General features: G+C 36.5%; 1 long non-coding RNA gene across 1 annotated transcript; it reads left to right on the top strand.

The window, feature by feature from the left end:
- Positions 1-290: 290 nt before the first annotated feature.
- On the top strand, positions 291-23,770 carry LOC109368972. Its single transcript, XR_002117489.1, has 3 exons — positions 291-360; positions 22,493-22,613; positions 23,065-23,770. It is a non-coding gene; the product is annotated as an uncharacterized LOC109368972 (long non-coding RNA).
- Positions 23,771-24,189: the final 419 nt, after the last annotated feature.

Raw genomic sequence — 24,189 nt, 5'->3', positions numbered from 1 at the left:
AGGATTTGCTAGTAAGCAAAAATCAAAATTCACAAGAAAGCCTTTTGTTACAGTTGAATCTTCTGATCATCTCATTGCAACGGGATGAGCTGTGTTCCCAAAAGAAACCCATTGAGAGTATCTTTTACAAGTACAGTGGAAATGCTAAGTCACAGCTTAAACCAGTGATTGAGGACCTGGTAGAAGGTGGCACCAACCCAGGGGAGCTCAGGTGCAACAATTCCTCCTGAGTGACTGGCAGAGGTGGAGTCAGGATCCACCCCTTCCCAGACCTCATTTAAGAGTTTGCAGGGGAAGTTCAGGATTTTTTTTTCTTCTGGAGATCTCTGTCTACCTGAGCATGTTACAGGCCTTACAAAGGTAACCAGTTTCTTTTATTATTTCTGCACCTACTGCTATTCTGCTACTACTAGGCTGCTGTAGTCTAAGATCTTGCTGTTCTGTCCTGACATAGAAATCAAAATCATGTGCAGAGGAAAATGTGCTTAATAGGCTAACTTCTAACTTCTTTTTATCCTTTTGCGTTTAACAACCATTTTCAAAAATATTAACTTAGTTTATGCAATTTAATTCAACGTGACAGAAACACAAGCAGAAATTACTTTTGAAACATACTGTTCAATTAATGTTTAAGAATGCTGAAACTCAGCATGGAAATTCTAGGTGTGTATACAGCATTAACTGAAGCTGTTTCTGACATTGTTACACTTGTATACAAGCTCTTCTGTTTAAAAACAAACAAACAAACAAACCTGTTTTCAATTAAAACATAGTGGATATTAATGAATGAGTAAAGAACATTAAACACCGAAATCTCATGTCAAGTTGAAAGGCTTTATCACTATTCACCTCTTGGAGCAGAATGTTATGCTTGCACTGACGCTGCAGGTGAGATAAATGTTGAGAATGTAATGAAAGAATTGAATGCAACTCAGAGAATAAATATTTTTAGGAATTATTCACAACCTTATTAAAATGCTGATAAGATATTGTACGTTTTAGGATTCAGTGAAAAATACTTAAGGCTTTTTCAAAAAAAGTTTTTAGGGTATTTAATTGATGGATTTTTTTTCACAGTTCTGGTGTCAAGTTTGTTGAGACCCAACCAAGTTTTACAAGTGTGTTCCTCAAAGGTTTTGTTCACCTGATTTGGAGAAACAACTTCAGTTATGCAAACAACTGATTGTATGAAAGGAAGTATGCATAGGAGAAGAAAGTCACAATATAGATGGCACTGTGACAGGAAAAGATTCCTTGAATAAAGTAATAGTTTTCTATAGTTCCTTTCTTTTGGTCAAAACCTCCAGAAATATGCATTTGAAGGAAGTTGCAATTTTTACTTTACTCCTTTTCAGTTATATACCTTACAATTTGAACCCTTAAAGAATCTTTATGCATCTTTCAGTAGTATTTCGCAGATCGCAAATTATCACAACATGCTGTTCTTAGCATCAGAATAATTAAACTCCTATGTTTCTGGTACTGGAGAAACTTCATTCTGTCTGTAACTTGAACATTTGTGGAATAAACAAACTGGTGAAGTTTAAAACCCGCACATCGTAAAATGTCCTTGGTTGTTCAGAGAATAAATTCTACTCTTTGTGAGAAATTATATTCTGTTCTTTCTGCTCAACCTCTTACAGTAATCTTTGGTTGCTTTCACTATAGAGCTAACTGTCCTAATTTTCAAGAGTTAATTAAACAATGTTGTGATTTTCGCTTAGCAAGGAGCTGTATATGATCACAGCCGACTCCGTGCCCAAGTGAGTTTAGAGAGCAAGTTGGAAATAAGATGGAATTTGTGGATTGAGATAAGAAGTATTTATTAAGACAGAAGAGGAAAATGGAACAAGTATGCAATGACAAGAATGTTTGTATAGCTACAACGCAAATACTTGTCACCTACTGACTGCCACGCGGTTAACGATACGTCTGTCAACTGACAGCCTGCTAGCAGTGCTGGGTTTTACAACCTGCCAAATGCTGCTTAGTAGCCCCCAAGCAGTGGCTGCTCTCTGGCCAATTCTGCACAGATTTATGGCTTTCCATGTGAAGTCATGTAGTAGTAATAACCCTGGCCCAATTGAAGCCAGCTGTCCTGGCTCTGGCCCACCTCCTGCTGCCATTCTATCATGACAGTGCTTCTTTCCTGTTGAGTAGCCTGGGCTGGTCTTGGGCGCGCTCCCGTCATTCAGGAGCAATCAAAGCATGGGTGTGCTGACAACATTGTTTTGCCTGAAACTGGGACAAAGAGGAGTTCTTAGCTTAGTTTTGTAGTGGCTTAATTCCCTCTGTAAGATGTTTAGCAATGGTGTACGATCACTCTGTGTTGTGAGTTGTCCTTACTTATGTAAAGGTTTATAAGCTTTACAACTCCTGAGTGAGAGCTCTGAAGGAAGCAAATTAGAGTATGTTGAATAGCTTATCGTAGAATAGAAGTTAGTATATATAAGGTATTTGTTAGGATGCAGCACGACGAATATCTAAAGGCTGATGCAAGATGCTTAAAATAATTCAATCCTGTTTGTAACTACCTAGTCTAGATACCTTGTAGCATATTCAATTAGGTTTCACATTTGCACGTAACTAACTGTGCACTTGTCTGGTGATTTGAATATGAAATTATTCATTTTTTTTGTAATCAGCTTCACGCAGAAACATTTGGGCATCTAGGCTCCCCTGAATATTTCTAGCTTATTTACAAATATGGAAGGGATAAAGATAAATGAGACCATGTCTGAATTTATTGAAGCCTAATTTTTCTGCATGACAGAATTCAACTGGCTACATATCCCACACCAACTTAATGCAAGTTTCAAGGGCCAGGATCAAACCATAAAACTTTCATCAAGATCATGTCTGTTCTTCTCTGTAGAAAGACAATTAACTGTAAGGCACTGCCACCATGTTTATCTAATGATTACAACTCCTGCTTGGAATCTGTGATGAAGTTTTATCATTTTCTCCAAATAAATGCTATTTAAAATAGATAGCAAATCAGAAGATGTAAGACTGAACAAAAATAATTGTGCGTTACAACTTCAAGCTGACAAATGACATCTCTTAAGAAATTGTTTCTTGGGTACGTGTTGATCTCTGACATTAAGTTCAAATCACTTAAAATCAAGAGGACATCTGGAATGCTCTGCTTTGACCCATATTAATTGGTCATTACTTATTTTTATTTTTTCTCCTTTTGTAAGATTAAAAAAAAAAAAGAAAGAAACATTAACTTCAAACATGATTTTTACCTTCATTGACATGCATAATCACTCTCTTCTCTAACGACTCAGCTGCATCTCCATTGTATTTATTTGTTGGACTTCTATTTAGGAAACTTATAACTTCACAACAGCTTTATTGCTGCTTTCTTCTTTTTCAGTAAATCTTACCTGAAGTCCAGGTTTGTAATATCAGTTTCTAAATATCTCTGGAACACTAATATGCATTTTAGCATAGGTAACCGAAAACAAGAGAAATGCTTTCAAGGTCTTTTATTACTTACAGCTAGTGCAAAAACAAAGCTGAATTAAGAGTAGTACCTACAAGCAGAGCAAAGTGAATAGTGTGAAGTACATATATAGAGAGAGAATAGAGTATTGTCGTACCGGATACTTGGTATGTATGAGGGATTCTTTGCTCTTCTTGATAGAAGACATAGGCAGTGAATTTTAATTCTTAGATTCTATCTTTAGATCTAGATCTGTGTAGAGTAGATGTAAGATGTAGCTCTAGGAAGGACATCAGTGGGTTTGCAGAGCGTGTGTGGTTGCTGAAGAGGAAGGGGCAGCATGATACATATACTTAGTATTTTTGTAAGCCACAGTTGAACAGCCTCTGTAATTAGGGAAGTACTGGTGAAATTAGAACAATTCTACTGTCCCACATGCAGGAAATAATTAGGCAGCTGAATACGAAAGCTAAGAGTGGCAGATAGAGAAATGAGTCTGTCAGTGGTTGTGTATGTCTGTGGCTTATCTTGTCCTTGCTTATTTCTTTTGCATGAGTTGAACATGTACAGCTGGTAATTCTTCTTATAGAAAATACTTTCAATAACTTGTAAATTTACATCTTATTTAGAGATTTTTGCTATTTAATAGTGAGTGAAAGTGAGAGAATAGTGTATTAATTTGCTTTCTGTTCTGAATATGCAGAAGGGAACATAAGTTAGGTTTGGCTTTTTTTGGGGGGAATGAGAATTCCTGCTGATCAAACACTTAATTCAACAGGAGGGCAAGGCTAATGATTTCGTAGGCAGTTTTGACCCATGAACCACTTTATTTTCTTGTTGTCATAATATATTTGAGTACCTATTATTCTGAAGATTGTGAACGTGTGTGTATGTGACACACAATACACACAATATGCCTATATAGTGATAACTATGTGTTTCTATAGTAAAAAAAAAGTAATGCATTTACTACAGGTATGTCATAATACACCTATTACGATTTTATTAGGATTTCTGCATGTTACTTGCTAAACACTGGGGAAATTCCTGCTGATATTCTTGTTTGAGGGATTCCTAGAAAACTCCAGAAGATAAGAAATATTTGAATCTTTAAAGTTCCTTGGAAGTAATAGCATGTTCATAGAAAACCTGTAGGTCCACTATTAAGTATTGGGGAAATCCTAGAGTAGTTCTTTCTCCAGGAATTCTGAGAGAGCAATTACTTAATTGGAATAAGTTTTGGTTAAGATCTTTGGGTAAGAGTGTCACAATATTTGTAGATAATTACATTCCTAGAGCATGTTAGGAAGTAGCTGTGAAGACCTAATGTCCAGAAATTCTTGGGAAGTACTGAGAGATCTCTTGAATGCAGAGAAGAAAGTTCCAAAAAATCAGCAGGGGAAACTCCTAGGGAGCACCAGGAGAACTGCTAGAAAACAGAGGGAAGTTTGTGGAAAATGTCAGGAGATTTTTTGGAATTGACGTGTGAAATCCCTTGAAAGCATTAGGAAGAAAAGCTATGAGGAAAATACTATTTATAGATACAATTCACATGAAATCACATAAAAAATTTCAAATAAGTGCAAGGTTAATTTATAAACAATTATGGGGGGTTCTAGAAAGCATATAGGTAATTACTAAAAGTGGAAGAGAAATGCGAAACAGCATAGGCAGTATATATGCTATAAATTCACTGGGGAATTTCCTAGAAAACGTCTTCTAGGAACGTTCTTAAAAATGGACAATTCCTGGGAAGTAGTGGATGAGAGCCCTGAGAAGCAGGAAAGATTCAGAGGAGGCAGTGGTGATAATCACTAGAAATAAATCAGGTTGTCTCTAACGGTTCCATATCATAAATCATAACATTTTGAATATTACTGCATGCTTCCTGTTTCTAACTAATGTAGAATGAAAGAAGACTATAGAGGTGTTCCCTATTGATCATGTAGAAACGCCAGCAGCGCAGAAACCATGTGAAGATGTGAAAAAACAAATTGAACAAACATCACCAATTTTATGAGTGTATGAAAATCAAATCTTCAAACTGTCAAGTTAAATTTGACAAGAAAATGCAAGTGGAAAGATTAAACTGGTAGTTCATTTACTTCAGTATTTTTTCTCTGATGCTGTGTACAAATAGCTCCTAATGATGCTGAAATTATAATTCTCTCTGTCCTCCAATAAAAAATGGTTTGTTTTTATCTACCACGTAGAAGCTGCTAACCTTAATGTTACAGGTTACATCTTTCAGCTTTTTACTTTTTTAATACTTCTGGACGTTCTAAGTGGAAAATATATTTATTAAAAAATAGTTAAGGTAGCTCTGAATAGTCTTCTTATTTTTGTGTACAGAAATAAATTACCTTTTTGACAAGCATAGGTTCACATTTTTTGCTACCAGTCTTGATTTTTTAGAATTAAATACGTATGAAATAGAATGTAAGAAATAAAAAGCTGAACATTATCTATCTATATATATTTCAGAGTCAACTGGGAACTTTATTTTCACTAGTACTTTTGCTCAGCTCTCAGAAGATCTTGCTTTCAAAATTGTCCAGTGCCTGGATTTTTCTACTGGATTTCCATTAGCGTTAGTGAAAATAATTGTAAATTGCGTAAACTGTCTAAGTGGTGATAAGAGAGCAAATGACTACAAGAAGACAAGGACGAGGTAGGAAATGGATTTGCAGACTTAAAATAGCTTTTCTAGAGCATAAAGTCAGATATTCCGTTACTGAAACAAGCTTTTGCCAATTTTAATCATATTCAGTTTTGAAGTTCTTCCTTTTTTGTACTTGCAACAGTTGGTTTTTACTTTGGGTGTAATGTGAAATCTGACTGGAACCCAATCTGTGCAGTTTTGATATAATCCCATTTAAATCAGCATGATGGAACAATGATGGTTCAAGCATTCCTTTGAGATAAAATCACATCAAGCATGTAAAATCCTTTAGAAAAGCAGAATTATACTCTAAAATGAGTAAGGAGATAAAGTCTATGTAAAAGGAAAGGATCAAACACACAGCTAATTAAGTGTAAATAGTATCTAGATTTTAAATCCAATATCCTTTTTTTTAAAATACTCTTTTTGAAAGGATTTGTTTCCTCTTTGAAAGAGAGAGATTTGAGCTCCAGGGAATGGGCTTTTGACAGTCTTATTTCTGCTTGCCTTTCACTCTGTGTCATTTCTAACCTTAGTTTTGAACTGAATCTCATTTGGTAACGTCAGAACACAGGGCAAACACAAAGAAAGGAAAACTAGCTACATGAAAGTGCATTTCTAAAAGCATCTAAGAAAAAAGAATTACTCCAGAAAGAATGCCTCCAACACACAGAGGTCAAAGCAATATTTAGAAAACTCAATATATAAAACTCCATTTTAGTACTCTCAGTTCAAATTGGTCCTCAAATTGCCCGAACTCCTACTAAAGTAATTCCTAAAATGATCTGTGCATTGAGGCAAAGTTTGTCAGTGCTCTGATTGGTGATGCTGGTATTGACAAATCACAAAACAATCCTGTCTATGCACGTACAGACTCTACTTTTTCTAATAGGACAGTACAACATCTATCAGTCTCTGATTTCTAGTGGACACACCGGTGATAATTAAAGTGATAAGCACAATAAACTGTAATTTCTTGAAGACCATTGTGATACTGCGTTGTTAAGATGGTATAGCCTGCCCGTATAACAGGCACAGAACCATCTCTTACCCGTTTTCTGCTTACATATGCAATATATCCCCCAACTGTATGCCTTTTAGGAAATTTATGAATGAGTGGAAAGCTATCAGTGCTCGTTATATTCTAAGGGCCCTTTTGAAACACTTGAAATTATTGGGGAGACTTAGTTTACTTCCATCATTATCTGTAATTGTTATCAGTTACTGAAGGAACTGGGGCTGTTCAGTCTGGGGAAAAGGAGGCTGAGGAGACCTTATTGCTCTTTTCCAATACCTGAGAGGTGCTTACAGCAGAGCAGGTGACAGGATGAGGGGAAATGGCCTCAAGTTGTGCCCGGGTAAGTTTAGGTTGGATATCAGGAAACACTACTTTACAGAAAGGGTTGTTAAGCACTGGAGTAGGCTCCCCAGGGAGGTGGTCGAGTCGCCATCCCTGGATGTGTTTAAAAACTGTTTGGATGTGGTGCTCAGGGATATGATTTAGCGGAGTTAGGGTAGTATGGTTAAAGTGGGGTTGGACTTGATTATCTTCAAGATCTTTTCCAACCTGAGCAATTCTATAATTCTATAAAGTTGGTAGAGCCACTATACTTTTAGTTGTGGGGTATTGTGAATCATAGAAGAGAGTGAGAGCCCAAAACTTTCTTATTGATCTCTACTTTCTGTCTACCGTAGCATCCATTCTAGCTTATCCCAGCTTGAACTTGAATAAATCTGTGCACTCCTGCTCCTTGTTTTTCAACTGCTTTTTAATGTTATGACCAGTAAATTCTTTGAAGTTGGTATTGTCTCTGCCTGCTCAGACAGGTCAGGAAATTTTCTGATAGGGCTGCAGCAGCATACAGCAGATTTTGAATAGCGTAAAACAAGTCTATTCTCCTTAAAACTATTGCCAGAGTAGATAATTTAACTGTGGAGAAATATCCTCTTTTTTTCTTTTTTTCTCTAGAAGAATGGATATGAATAGGAGAGAACTGTCTTGCTGATTGAGAATGGAATGGTGTTATGTTCCACCATCCTTTTGTCAAGTCTTTGTTGTTGTCTGTGAGTTATAATGAAGTAAGATTTTACATCCCTTAAAAAACAAAATAAAAAAAAAACAAATATTACGTCTTTTTGATGATGTTTATAAAATATAACAAAGTTGATGCCACACTTTTTTCTGATTGTAAATTAATTCAATGAAATCATGGACTTCATGGTTTCACTAGCTGCAGCTCTTACCTGGGCTGTCTTGTCAGCAACTATGCTCTTACGTTAATGCTTCTAAAATATTGTCCTTAGCTGGTTGTCTTTCTGGTAAGGCTATACGTTAAGTGGAAGGGAATTCATAACCTGCAGTGCTTGTATGTCTGTATCCAGAAGTCTTATCCACTATAACACTGAGGGTGTTAATTACTTTGTTTGTCATGACCCCTCTGTAACAGCAGTTTTCAAAAGCAACTGTAAATGTCAGGATAGGAATTAGTTTCCATCCACATTCATACCTTACTCATTTTAACAACCCTGAGAAGCAACTAGGTTGCTCTGAAAGAAGTTTTGTTTAATATGGTATGTTCAAAAATCTATTTGTGGAATTATTTCCAAAATAATGTTTCACCACTACCTTTTTAAAAGAGAATATCTTGTCATTATCAAAGATCTGAATTAGTTTCATTGTTACGTTGCCATGCCAACATAGGACCCAGTTGTCTATTTGCTCTGGCTGTCAAAATAATGTGTTTCTGAGTTAACTTTTCTGAGGAAGCCAACTGTGGCTTAAGTGAAACATCACGTTCGTTCAGAAGTAAAAGCAAGGTCTTCAGACATATGCGAGTGTATTGGTTAGAAGATAAAGATTAACTGATAGTAGGAAGTTTTATTTTACTTTTTATGTTCCGTAATTAATAAAACCTGTAAGCAATTAAATCTAGGCAACAGTAAATTTTTTGTGCAATTTGGTACCACAGTGGTGAATGCTAGAATTACTTAATATATTTATCTGTTAACTAGGTATAGATAATGATGCAGTTAATTACCCAGAATCAGGATTTTTTTAAAGTTAACGTCTGTGGGAGTTGAGCATGTATACAGCAGTTATCTGAGTCAACTGAGTGGAGGATTCTTGGGATAGCCTACTAGCTACTCCATAAGCTAAGCCACATCATCCAGTGGCTTCCAATGCTCTCAAATAGCATGAGCTAGATCCATTAAGATTAATTTCATTCTTGACAGTGATATAACACCCCTAGAATCTAGAAATAAGCTCTTCTCCACCATTTATGAAGCTAGCAACAATGGCAAACTTGTTTTTCTGACCGTGAAAAACCTGATTTTTACTGAGTTATTTAACACCTTCAGTCCCCACTTAAGCTTTTCTCTTCATCTGATGGAGTGTTTGTGTTTTTTTTGTCCAGCTTCCATCAGATACATTTTAGATGCTATTCAGTAAGTGAAGACCATCCTATTTCAGTAACCCGTTTGTTTCTAGACAAACTATGAGTACATTCCATTGCTGTATCTGGCTTCCTAACAAGGATGGGATAGCTGGTGGTGCATGTACTTAAGGAAGGCATACCAAAAAACACCCGTGGAATCTCAAAATGATCTCTTGCAACAGATAGATGAGCAGAAGCAGCCTCAGGCAAGGATAGTGTTGACAGTAAATACGTGCTACTTAATCACCTAACTGGCAGCTAATGTCCTTGGTGAATATTGAACTGAAAAGCTTCTTTCTAGTGACCTAAAAACCTAGCTCAAGTTACATTCTTAATTGAATGTCAAAACAAATGTCAGTACTGCAAATAGCCTATTTCAGCTAATTGCTAGATATATATCTGGCGAGTCCCAAGTGCATGTTAGTTTGTTTTCCTCTGCATTAATATGGTTTTGGTTTTTAGCAAGAAAATTTAAGGAAAATTGGAAAGAAGGCAGTGGTGGGCTGCAGGCTTGTGATCTAGATGAGAAGTGAAGAGCAAGCCTGACATGTGATGTGGTAAAATGGCTGCTCACTCTAGTAGTATACTGGTAGTTATGTCATTCATTAGAGATAGCTTTGGATCAAGCCAATAGTATGAAAAATCCGTGTATTTCTGTGACTAGAACAAATGTCCAGAGTCATCATAATAAAAGCACAGCTTAGAAGTGACAATACATTTATGGGAAAAAAAAAACAATTTCCTCAACAATTGCAATAAAACTCATGGTGGCAGACTATAAAAACAAAGCTATCCTGTAAGTGTTTGCTCTTGACATTGTATTCTGTTATGTGATGCTACATTTTTCAGGAATTAAATTGAGTAACTGGATCTGATCCAATATGACAATTTCTATATTTCCATTTACTATTTGATTTGAGTAGGGATGATGTGATGAATAAGAACATCCAAAATCAGACTCATAATAAATATAAATGATGCCTTTTATTTGTTGTATAATTTATTGATCATTTATGCATTCCTCTTTGCATGAGTTAGCCCTTCATGCTAATTTCTCTGACAGCTGGATTCATAAAAGGATAACTAAGATATTTTTCATTTTAACAAATACAATTGGCAGCCTAGTCCTTCCTTATCTGTTTTCTGAAGCATACAGGATAATTCTTGGAATAAATATTGGGTGATAAGAAAAAAGCAATAATTTCATTAATAACAGGTTATAGCATTCAGAGCTAGAGAAGGCCTGTTAATTGATTTAAAATGTCTCTTGTGTGAACTGGGTAGAGGGTGAGATAGGATTCTACTTTTATACTGTGTAGGCTTGCATGAAAGTAACGCTTCCTGTTTTCTTATGCCATCCCTTGAAGTTGGAAGTGGATGTTGGTAGTAGGGCAGTAGAAGTTGAATCTTCCCACCAGTGTTCCACTATGTGTTGTTGCTGAGTGACAGATGGCAAGAGAGGGGCATTCTGACAGAATGTTATCTGATATGGAAGTGTACATGAAGCAAAGGCTTCATAAAGTTCCTCATGTGGCAAAAATGGCACCCATGAGAATTCATTTCTACGAATCTACGAAATAGTCCTCAGAATAGATATGAGCTCAGTGAGGTTGAGGGTGATGCAATTGAGCAGTGACTACAGCAATGTGAAAGAGAAGTTGCATTCTGGATGGCCGTGTGGATTTTTTATGAGAATGGCCTGCAGGCTCTTGTTCTTGGTCATTACTGGTGAAAATGCATAGCTAATAGTGGTGACTGTCTTGAAAAACGACATTTTGTGGCTGAGAATTTGCTCTACTATGTAGTGTTACTGTGCTGTTTTGTAGTTTCCATGAAAATAGAAAGACAGTATTACTTTCAGTGTGACTTAAGTAGTTTGGCAGTATTCACTGCCTATACACCTTATGCTGAATCCTGCATGGTGTAGGTGTTACAAAACTTCACGTGAGATTGCTTATATTAAAAAACAATATGTAATTGTGATTTCTCTCTACCCTTAACATTTTCTTCTAAATCTAGGTTATTGAATATTAAAAATGAGGATTTTTTTTTAGCTTATTTTAGGCTAAAATCAGTAATGAAAAGAATTGCTGTTTTCTATTGAAGGTAAAAAAAAAAAAGTAGCAATCGATTGGAATGTTAAATGGCTACAAGAAGTTCAAGGATCACATTAGGACTTGATTTCAGTAAGGTTCATTTCACTACATATATTTCTAGAACTCAAGAAAGATCTCATCATTATGACAGATATGCTACTTCATGTCACATTTATCTCTTTAGTGGGGTAAAATATTCTGATTTGTTAGAGGGGATGAGTCAGGTTATGTGAGACGAGTGTTGGTTAATCAAACTGGTTGTGATTGGTAATGCTCTGCATAAGCAGAGGTTAAGAATTATCAGGGCCTAATAGTCACTTCCAGCTGTTTAATTGAGTTTTAGATCTGTATCCTCTGTGATGTGTTCCAGCTACACAGAAGCTTGAGACAAATTTGTCATGTGATCACACTGTCTGTCAACTGCGAGGGAAACTTGATGGATGTGGAAAGGAAAATGATTTGATTATCTGCAGCCAAGTCCTTTTAGAAATACGTTTGGGACTTCTGTACTATGTCCAGCCTGTGACCACATGTTTTATGGTATTTACCTTGAGTAATCTCATGATATCTTGGATTGCCTAGAAGATAGATTTCTTTAGATGTCTGTAGAGGAAATAATCTGCAGTTGGATAAAATCTTGAAAAGATCAAGGAAATAGTAAAGGATTTGATTTAAATACAAATCAGTAAAGAAATAGGGTCGATATGCTATGTCTTAATAGAATGAAGAGACATTTCTTCAAATTCTAGAGTATCAGAGCAAAAGTCAAGTACAGTCACTATAAAATTAATATGACGAACAGATTGGAATATTGAAGGAGACTTCCTTGGTCTGCATGTCTTAAATCTATTTCCTATTTAACAACTAAAAAAAATATTTCATTATTAATATTGGTAATTGCTAATTACACTTAAATTCTGTGTCTTAATTCAGCAAGGAATTTAATGGATCAGGTTATTAGGAAACTGACATAGCAGGCAAACAAATGAACTTTCACTTAAAATTCTGTTTTAGTGTTTAATAGGTGGATCTTGTCCCAGAGATTATATTAAAAAAGAAATAAAAATAGCTTTAAAATGTTAATTTGACACCTGTTTCCTGCTTTGAAAGCTTTCCACCTATGCATTTCATGCGTTTCCAGTCTTAGTCATGTTGAAAGTGCTTATTTAGTGTGGATATATGCACCATATGTAGGATAAGTGATATAAGTATGCTTCACAGGGTGCGGTGGATTCATTACTTCAGAGGGTATGTGCATGGCTTCATGTAGGTGCCAGTGTGAGTCAGCCCGGATAGCAGAAGCAGTGATCTGTTCTCCATGCGTGCCTCCTCCAAGCAGCAGTAAAAGGATGCCAAAGCAAGGCACTGCTGGAAATGGCTGAGCATGGCACTCTTCATTTCTACCACTTTGGAAAGCAATCTCTACGTTTCAGGAAATTCAATTTTTTCCTTGTACTACCACTTGACTTGGAGCTTTCCAACAAATGCCTTGCTGCTGCATGAGTGAGAATGTTCAAGGCTCAACTCTGTCCCTGAAAGCCATGACGAAGTGCCATGTAATGTCACATGTTAACATTTAAAAAAAAAAAAAAGAATTCCACAGTCTAAGTTTTTCCTAGTCGTAAGAGGAAGCTGTGCATCTGTAAGTGCAGGTAGCTATTCCACATGTGTACAACAGTGAAAGTTAATGATCTGTTTGGAAATTCTAGCACCTGAAATTCTCTAATTCTTTCATTCAAGGGACTTCTCTAAAGCTTTCAGTGTTGATAATGAAGTTGTCAAGGGCAGTTTCTTTTCTTGGCAACCTGTTTTGGTTTTAGAATGACATACGTGAGAGATGAGTGGGAGATGGTGATCTTGTTTCCCAAGGAAACAGGTGTGTGCACACTCAGGTATCTGAGGTGACACTGATGTATTTCTCCTCCATCAGAGGGGACTTGATTGAGCAAAGTGCAAGGGGTGTTGGAAGTGATAAAAGGAACGCATCATTGCATATTTACTTTACAAGGTAGGTACTTAAAGAAAATATTTTCTCAGCTACCACACAAAATGTTCCTAGTGCCTTTCCAAAAACTCATCTGCCTTTTGAAGCCATGTACAGTCTGAAATGACAAGATTTCAGTCTCCAGTTAGGAAATGAAGGAACTGGTCTTCAGACAATGTTGATAGCCCTCTAATGTCCTGTCAGAGACAGTACTGAACTTCTGATGATATCCTTGAACAGAAATGTAACAGGGACATTAAAGCATTTACAGAGGCACACTAATTTGAAGTGAATGTGTGTCTATATTCTAGAGCTGCATATTTCTTAACTGAGTATAATTTATTGTAGTGTGATAGAAGAAGGTTAAGTACATTATGACTGAACATCTAGTAAATGAGGAAGAACGAGTAACTAGTCATAATGAAGAGTGCCTTAAAGACTCTGTAGTAATACTGAAGCAACACAAAGACTATGTACAATTGAAAGTTGCCTCTCCAAAACTAGAGAGCCTGTGCAGTTGTGTATGTGGGTTCTGTTACTCTCAACGCAGTCATTTAATTTTGCTTTTTAAACAGCAGAAGCTGAAGTCTGGCATTGTGGCAAGTGTGTAGGTTCAACGTGGTAGACACCAGGCACTGAACATACTGAAAATACACTGAAAAGGTATTGCAATTTATTTCCTAGTAGGTTTCTGTATCTTCTTAGATGATTTTTCTTAGTAATTACGGTGATAAGGATGTATCACTGGTGTTCTTGTGACTCTTAAATCCAGGGGCTTTAAGAATTTTCTCTATTCTATTTTTAAAATGTAAGAGACTTAAATAAAAACAAGAGTTATCAGTTACTGATGTGCAGACTGCTATATTCTGTCTATCAAAATCTTCAGACCAGCATTAATGTCCTTTATTCGTCCTCAACATGTTGAGGACAAAATGAAACAGGAACTAGATTCGTTCAATTTCAAGAGACTTTGGTTTGAGACTTCAGAATCCAAGTGTGTGTGGCTTGCAACATCAGTATGAAAATCCTAATATGTTATACCAAAGATTATGTTGTACATACTCATATTTTAAACACCAAAATGAAGTGTATGATTTAGTTTTCATAAAAAACACATCAGCATTAAAATAAATTCCAGTCTAGGAATAATTATCACAACATTAAGTTTTTCCATAAACAGATTTGCATTCAATTAAGTAAATACATAAATTTTGTCGTGAATCAGAATTTATTACTACTTTTTGTATTAAACAGTCACATTTGTGATATCTGCTGATCAAGTACTGTAAAAGGTTTTTCAAATGTTTTTCACTTGTCACTTGAAGTAAAAGAGCCAACCAACCACAGGTGCTGCCCTGATCATAATGGTAGAAGAGCTTAAGTCACTTACTGTTTTCTGAGTATTTTGTATTTGTATTGACACGAAGCTCTTCACTTTGAGAGTGACAGTGCTCTTGAACAAGCTGCCCAGAGAGCTTGTGGAGCCTCCATCTTTGTACATATTCAAGACCATGCTGGACTCTTTTCTGTGCAACCTGCTGTGGGGAACCTGTATTAGCAGTGGAGTTGAACAAGGTGATCTCCAGAGGTCCCCTCCAATCCAAGGGGAGCGGGTTACATCCAGCTTTGAATCTTGTAAGGAAAAACTGTATCAGCCCTATCCAGGAGGAACAAAAATATGGTCTCATGATTTTTTATTTTAAAGAATGCACTGGAAAAATTATTTCTCTGCAATAATCCTATATATTACTGTTATTTTTGCATCTCAATATTTTGTATATTGTACTGTGCTCTGTACTGTACTGTTACTAGTCATTTATTCTATGAGGAATTTATGTATGGTAATCAACAGCAGTTCATATGTAGCATGAACCTAATTTGTTTTCCCATCATGTCATCCTATACTGCAAATCGATATCTTCCTTGTAATCCATCATTCTGCCTACATCTCTTTTGCCATTGCTTGTGTTCAAGGTCTTCTCATGCATCACTTGATCTTTACTGATAATTATTTTCTTAATGTTTTTTTTTTCTGACTTTAATTCTAGCATTAATTTTTAACTCTTTATATCACATTAGGGCCATAATTCGCTACCGATTCAGCCACATTAGCACCATTTACTGTATTTTTGTGGTTGTCTTTACGAGTAGTAATTCCTCTAGTACCAGCAAGTGAAAATGAATTTCAGAATTAAACAGTGTTATATGGCTTAGTACAATCTGGAAAATTCCGTATATTTTCATAGTATATGTAATAAAGTTCTTATTGCTGCGGTACTTTTTTGTTGCAATTAATGTAATTTTTATCTAGATAAATTAATTTAGATAGGAACCTAAAATGTTCCTTTCGGGTTGTGCAGTTAATTCCTCTCCTTTAACAACACAAGCGTTACTATAAAACACTTCATGTGCAGGCAGGTATCAGTGAATAATTAAATTCATGTATATACGAGTTTAGTATGTTCCTTCAGGGTTTTACAGATGGAGTTTTTCTCCCCTTTAACAAAACAACTGGAACATTCAGATGGATATCAGTAAGTAATTCAGGGCTTTTTTTCTGCTACTGTTTTTTTTTCCCCTGGATTTTTATGTTTTCCTCTGAATCTTGCAGTTCATACTTTCCTCATTTGTTTCTGGCTTGTACAACATAATTTACTTACTTAAAACAACATTTCCAAGGTCAGGATCTGTACAGCTTTGTGACTAACATTACCAGACACGGCAAACAGAATAAATGGTGCAATTAATGTGTAATTGAGTATCAAGCCAAATTAGAATCTAATTGCCAATGAAATAATGAAAGTATCAACTTCTCATTGACTACTCCCAGAATCAACCTCTTTTGGTGCACCTGATATTCATTAGTACTTAAATAAAGTACATTGCAAAGGACTTTACTTTTAATTTTCAATACTATTAGCTTAAGCAATTATACAGTAAATCCATGCATTTTGATTATTTGAGATTATATAAACGTTAATTCAGAAGCAAGAATTAGACTAGTTTGCCTCAAATGGATACACATATGTCCTGATAAGGTAGTCACAGGGGACAACGTTAGCTAGCTCTTGCTTCCTCATTTGAAAGCAGTTGAGTAAAATACTGTATAGTGCCTTCTCTTGAGATCAGGTTTTTTTTAGCTTCTACTCAGCCTTAACATTCATAGAAATTAGCAGCTATTATAACTGAGCAAAGATTTATGCATTTCATGTTCTCACTAGCTCTACATTTTTAAGTATATGGTCATGTCCAACATATGCAAACGCATACATCTTGGTTTTGCGGTTTTTGTCATGCAAACATGCATGGCTTTTTTCTTGCCATACTGTCATACATTATTTTATGCTAGACAGTCAAATACAAACTCTATCTTGGTGTTTCCTGTGAAGAATTGTGTAACATAAAAAGAACCAAGTGAGAAACTAGTAAGAAATTATTGCTCACAAGGCTATCAACACTTGCTTAATTTTGTTTTGACTATGAAAATGCATGATAACGATACACCTGAAGAAAATGCAACCCCTAAGAACTGTAACAGCTGGGGAAAAGGCAACTTAGATATTGATAATGTTTCTTTGGAATAAAAAACAAATACATATATATAACACAGAATCACAGAATCACAGAATTGTAGGGGTTGGAAGGGACCTCTAGAGATCATCGAGACCAACCCCCCTGCCAAAGCAGGTTCCCTACACCAGGTCGCACAGGTAGGCGTCCAGGCGAGACTTGAATATCTCCAGAGAAGGAGACTCCACAACCTCCCTGGGCAGCCTGTTCCAGCGCTCTGTCACCTCACCATGAAGAAGTTCTTACGCACATTCGTACAAAACTTCCTATGCTGCAGCTGATGTCCGTTTCCCCTTGTCCTGTCTCCACGTACCACTGAAAGAGACTGGCCTCACCGCTATGGCCGCCACACCTCAGGTATTTATAAACCTGGATCAGGTCCCCTCTCAGGCTTCTTTTCTCAAGGCTAAATAGGCCAAGTTCACTCAGCCTTTCTTCATAGGGGAGATGCTCCAGGCCCTTCACCATCTTTGTGGCCCTCCGCTGGACTCTTTCCAAGAGATCCCTGTCTTTTTTGTACTGGGGAACCCAGAACTGGACACAGTATATAAAATTGATAAGAAGACAAATATATATGAAAAATTGTGGATAAGAGATTCGAAGCATCAGAAATGAAGAGCAGACAAGACTTGCTGGAAGTATATATGTTACTAAAATAGGTACTTCTGAATATCTCTTGAATTTTCACAGAAGTTTAAGAACGAAAAAATAGGAGGAGGAGGTATTTTTGAAATGTGTGATAACAGTGAATGATCATTTTCCTCTTAAGTGAAAGGAAAATTACTTGAGTTGCAATAGTGGTATTGCTCTGGCTTGATTGAGGGTGTGTGTGTGTGTGTGTGTGTGTGTGTGTTGATGTGTGTATATATTTAAGAGAATAAAATCAAGTTACTTCAGAGGATTCAAGGATCTTTAAGTAAAAGACAGAACGCTAGTTTTGTTAGATTGTTAATGCTAATTGTGTGGTTTTTTAACCTGTGGAAGGTTACAGTAGACAGTGGTCTTAACTGTAATGGTGCTCGGCAAACTGTATAGAACTGTCCAAGTGATGGTCTTGACACCTGATACACTGAATTTGGCCCATAAAAGTAGATATTTTTTTCATGACTTAAGTGAAGATGACTTCACTTTGTCATCTTTTCCTGTAAATGGAAGGCGTAGCTCCCAGAAACAGAGTTAAGTAATGGTTTTGAATTCAGACTCCCCACTGTTGCCAAACTTCAGTGTTTTATATTTCTGAAGATTAAATGCTCATTCTGTCAATACTTGTACAATCGTAAGACTGTTGTTTACCATGTACTTGTATTTCTTCAGCACCAAGGAAGAAAAAGAACCTTTGCAATAAGTTAGGCAGCATTAGCTGAAAGTGTGCTCTCTACTTGAGAAGAGCACTCTTGTATGTTCTTGTAGCTCAGGCATTCGCTTTATTAATGAGAAATGCTTTAATCTTACCATGAATTCTTTTATTGACAAAAACATGTTTTGCTTGATAGTTTTGTTTTGCGGTCTCACCGTAGTAATAATAATGCTAGATGCATAACTGAAGTAATTTTTTTCATTATCTGAATTGAAAAACCGTTATTGGCCACTAAGCATAATGAGCATATAGATCAGTATCCGTGCAGGCCTTCTGAAGAATTTGTTCCTCTTTCGAAGTGTGAGTAGCCTTCAGACTTACTAAGGAATTATGTGACAAGGGAAGTAGCTTTAACTGCTTCCCATAAGTAACGTGGGTGAATCATTGATTTCAATAAGGATAATTCATATCATTCTTAATTTGATTAAGCATGAGAGAATCTCTAAACAAATTAATGTTCAGCAGAACAAAACTGGTGCTAAGGCATGCACTAAGTTCTTCCAAAAAGTATTGTTATTTCACTGAAATAGCCTCCTATATAATTTAGAAAAGAGAAATCAATATGTAATAATGCTGGAATACTATGGCAGAAGTTACAACATCAGTGTGTAAACTTGCTGAATTGCTCTGCATCTACTGTGATGGAAGACTGTTTTGACTGAATTCAGGACTCTGAATTTCAATGACATGAGTACCAATTTGCATTTGAAAAGAGCATACTGCAATGTGGAATAGCAGAACAGTAAAAAAGAGTTCAAGGTAAATATGAAGACTGTCAGGAAAGTCATCAAATGGAGTCGAGATGGAGCACAAGTTAAAAAGATGTTAGAAACTGGGCCTTTGCCTCAATGTTTTGACAGAGGTATTTGCGTATGTCTCATTAGAGTGTGGGAATTTGGGGAATTTTGAAAAACTGGGAAGGGATTGTGGAAATACCAATGGTTTGTTTAACTCCATAAGAAAAAAATTAAAAAAAAACATTTAGAGTAGCCATTTATAATTACAGAATCACAGAACTGTAGAGGTTGGAAGGGAACTCTAGATATCTAGAGTCCAACCTCACTGTGAATGTAATAGCCTACAGCAGGTTGCACAGGTAGACTTCCAGTCTGGACTTGAATATCTCCAGAGGAGACTCCATAACTTCTCTAGGCTACCTGTTCCAGTGCTATGGCATTTTGAGAGTAAGGGAGTCTTCCTTGTGTTATTATGGAACTTGCTGTGTTCTAGTTTGTCTGTTGCCGCTTGTTGGATTACTATGCACCACTGAAAAGAGTCCATCTCCATAGACGTAACTCTCATTTATAAACAATTGTGAGATCCCATCTCAGCCTTCTCTAGACTGGAGGGTCCCAGGTTTATCAGTCTTTCCACGTATGGGACATGATCCAGGACCCTAACAATCTCTGTGACCCTTTCTTGGTGTTCCCTATGGTTCTGAATGGGGGAGCCCCCAACTGGACACAGCACTCTAGATGCAGCCATGCTGGGGCAGAGTAGAGGTGGAGGAGAACCTTCCTTTACATGCTGGCCATTTATTTATTTGTTTGTTTGTTTGTTTGTTTATTTAATGCACACTGGGATATTATTGGCTTTCTTGGTCACAAGGGCACACTGTTGACTTGTAGTCAACCTGTTGCCCACCAGGATGCCCAGATCCTTCTCTGACGAGCTCTTCTCCCTAACCTGTACTGATGTGTGCAGTTATTTTTCCCCAGGTGCAAGACTCTGTACTTAATCTTTTTGAACCTAATCAAGTTGCTCTCAGCACAACTCTTCACCTTACCCAGGTCTTGCTGAATGGCAGTCTACTTAATCTATCCCTGCTTCTGCGTCACCACTTTCTACAGACAGGCTTGCATAGAGAAGGTCTTCGGCCGAGTCAGGCAATGCCACTTTCACTGAGGAGATGCCATTAGCCTCTATAGTGCCAGCTGCTCCTGAAATACAAAACTATTTTTGTCTAAGTGCAATTGGAGAGGTATGGAATGAACTCTTAAATAAGGACTACTTCAGAGACCTTCAACCATTGGGAAAAAAAAAATAAAATTATTCTTTATTCAGTAAAGAACGTTGTTATATAAAAATTGAAACAGGCGTTTCAAGAAGGGTTCAAAAATGATCTTGAATCTCTACAATGTTTTTAAAATCATCTTGATTAGCAAGCCAATGAGCCATTGTTTCATTGTAATTTACCCACGCAACTAGCGAGTAGTTCCATCCCTGGGAAGATCTCCATCAATAAATTTCTCATATAGCATTTGACAGATGATCCCATTTGATCTTAAGTCCAAGCCAAGTGTAGCAGCAGGAGCTATTCCAGGGTGACATACTCAGTGGAAGCTGGGAAAGAACAGCATGAGGACTGATTTACAAATTGAAATGAGATGGTGAATAAGTTCTCTTAATATGACAGAATAATTCTTTTTTTTTTTTTTAATTCCTCTTTTTTTGCTTACTTTTTTAAAAGAAGTATCATTTTCTCCCAATGGCCTTTAGTTAAATATGTCTTCTGTGAACTTCCTCTGTTTCTATTTCTGCAGCCATAGTAGTGTAACATTCATCAATACTGGACGCTTAATATTCTGCAAGGTAAAAAGAAGAATGACATACAATGATGTTGTCTGCTGCTTTAATTTTAGGGTTATATTATTTCAACTTAATCTTGATATTTTACAGGAGAATAGCTTTTTTGTGCATTCTGGGTTTTTGCAACTTGATTTTATGTTAAGATCTTATAAAATAACATATTCATATGATAGTATGCTACTAGTATACCTATTTGTTCTCTTAAACATGCGATAAAGCGAGTTGGTGCCATCTGACAGAGAAGCATTTAAAGAGGCACAGGGTTTGCAAGTTTATTTAGTGAAGAAAACACAGAATAAATGCTACTCATATGTATTAGCATTATTTACCATTAGATAAATTCCTTCTGTTTTTCTGAATTGTATGCAGGAAGCTGAGATGAAGGGGACAGGAACAACTTTATCCACACAATAAAAAAAATAAGTATAGAGCAGAAAAGGGAAGAGAGAGATAAAAAGGATTGAGTGGTAGTTAGTAGCTAAATGGTGCGAAGTGCTACTCTAAACGCTCCTCAGCATCTCAGGGAATGGGAATGCAAATGCATCGGTGTTCTTAAAAAGAACCTGTGTAGCCTTTCTGTTGATTCTAGAAAGACCTGGACTGAAAGATTGTCTGATATGTTGATTTTAGCATAGTTATTCCATTGGTAGATAGGCAAACAGGGGCTACCTTACGGCAAGAGCAAGGTTCTCTCTCCTTCTCATTTTTTTCTCCCATCCTTCTGCGTAAGTTAGTTTGTATTGTAACTCATGTATTTATACTTATTTGTCGGGATTTGAAGTCTGCCTTGAGGGAAGGAAATAACTAGTCAGATATTTTTAGTGCTATATTTTATAGATTTTGAGAAACATAACTTCCTGTAGTGGCTTTTCTACTTGTTTATCGTTTTGGCCTGAAGAAAGTTATAGACTTTGATGTCCTTTGATAGTTTCATTATTACCCTACTTAGACTCCTGCTTTTCCTGTGAGGACTGGAGTGAACGTGTAAGACAGGATAGTGGGAGGTGAGAATTTCACACACGTCCTACCCAGTACTCAGGGATGATTAGCAACTCTGCCATCACATAGCTACAAAACAGTGTGTGTCATACCTCTTTGTATGTGCATTGCATGATTCAGAAATGTGTATTTATAGCTAGCTGCAGCCACTTATAATTATTGTATCAAAATATTTACTATGCCCAATACCATTACAATTGGGAACTTCCTGAAAGCCGTACACACATAGAAGCAAAACTGCTGTGGCACAGGGTGTAAGTGACGTGTCTACTGGGGTAACGTTGAAGGTCAGGCTTCGTGCTGTAATTCACTTAAATAAAAGCTGTTCTGTTCTTTATGTTCAACAGACAGAAAACTGAAAATCTATGCTGCTTTGAAAGCATAAAAGAAAGGATGAGAAGTTATACGCTGAACTGAGCAAAGGAGAGGTAAGCACATTGAGCTCAGGACTAAGAAGAAGGAGCTTTGGTAAGTTTATAATTTTATCTTAGCTTGAACACATTAGGGATGATTTGTAGCGTAAAAGGAATTTTTCTTGGCTGAGAGAAAGGGACAAATAGTTTAAGGAGATCATTCCGTTATTTTTGCATTATTTTGAAGTATTTTCATTAGTCCTGTAGGTTTGCAAAGCATGACAGATGTATCATTTTCAATTCTGAGACTTAGGACTTCTCATAAGGGTACTGGTTGTGACTGTATCTGTTGGTTTTCTTTCATGTGTGACCCACTGAACTCATCCAACCATCAGTAGCTAATGAACCAAAGTAATTTACTCAGGTTACCACTTAACATTGTTTTTGTATCCAGAGAACTGAAGTTGTTTTTCAGCTGCTAAGCTTTTTGGTTATTAAGGCATTCCCTTATCATGTTGAATGCATATCCAGCTTGTAGGCACGCACATACGTCTAATCTCTTTCAGATGAGGGAGTTCCTTCAAAAGAAACATCATCACATGGAGATGTGAGGTCTAACAAAGAATTTGGGCACTTAATATCACAGTTTGGATGGAGTTGGGAATTTATTGGCTCGGGTACTGACAGTAGCAGCACAGAACTCCGGACAAGATTTACTACTTCCCAGATCTTCTGAGGCTCTGTTGTACTTCTCATCTGCGAATCACAAACTCTTAATTCTTACAGGGAAAATGAAGTACTGTATATTTAAAAATTTAAAAACTTGAAATCAATAAAACCGATTATTTGGTATAATATTGATTTTCACCACTCCCATTACACATGGTGGAGTGTGATAGAGAGATGTCAGTGTATATTACTGCTTTTTTAAATATCTGACACATTCACATTTAGATTAAATTAATAGAATTACGTTTAGTTATAGCCATTCCTGAATGTGTATAAAATAAGTCAGTGGTCTGAGGCCAGTTGTCCACTCTATAATGTCATCATTTTCCTATGACACCAGCTGGCAGCAGGGCTGACAGTCATAGTATGCAAACCAGCAATTAGGTAGGCATGGCAGGTGAACAGCATCTCAACACTACTCATGCTAGCTCTATAATTATACTGAATCATGTTGCTGTGGGTGGTTTGGGGAGATTTACATTCCTCTCTGCCAATGCTGAAACTACTCTGTTTTGTAAAATAATGTAGATACAGGAAAAGGGGTTTATTGCTTTTTTTCTTTTTTTTTTTTTTTTTTTTTTTGAAGTGTGTATAATGATATTTAATAAAAATACTTACAGGGTGTTTTAAATGATGTTGCAAAATAAACATTTGCTCTTTCTGGATGCTACTTTTTTCAATTACTGAAGTTGATAGACAGATGGGAATATAAAGTGAGTGTCAACAAATTGAAAATTGTGGGTCCAGTTGAATATGTAGAATTCAGCCAAGCCTGCAATATACTTTCATCTTATTAGAAAAATTAAGGCTAAGGCTGAAAATATAACAAGTTAAATATATTTTCTGGAGCATTTCAGTATTTCATATGATTCTTATAAGTTCAGTGAGGTGCAGAGGGTGCAGTCAATTTTTTCTCGTCTCTTAGAAGTGTCAAGATCCTCCGAAGTACAGAGAAGTAGTTC

This window comes from Meleagris gallopavo, chromosome 8, assembly GCF_000146605.3.
Source record: "Meleagris gallopavo isolate NT-WF06-2002-E0010 breed Aviagen turkey brand Nicholas breeding stock chromosome 8, Turkey_5.1, whole genome shotgun sequence".
NCBI classification, from domain to species: domain Eukaryota; kingdom Metazoa; phylum Chordata; class Aves; order Galliformes; family Phasianidae; genus Meleagris; species Meleagris gallopavo.
This window is presented reverse-complemented; position numbering and strand designations above follow the sequence as displayed.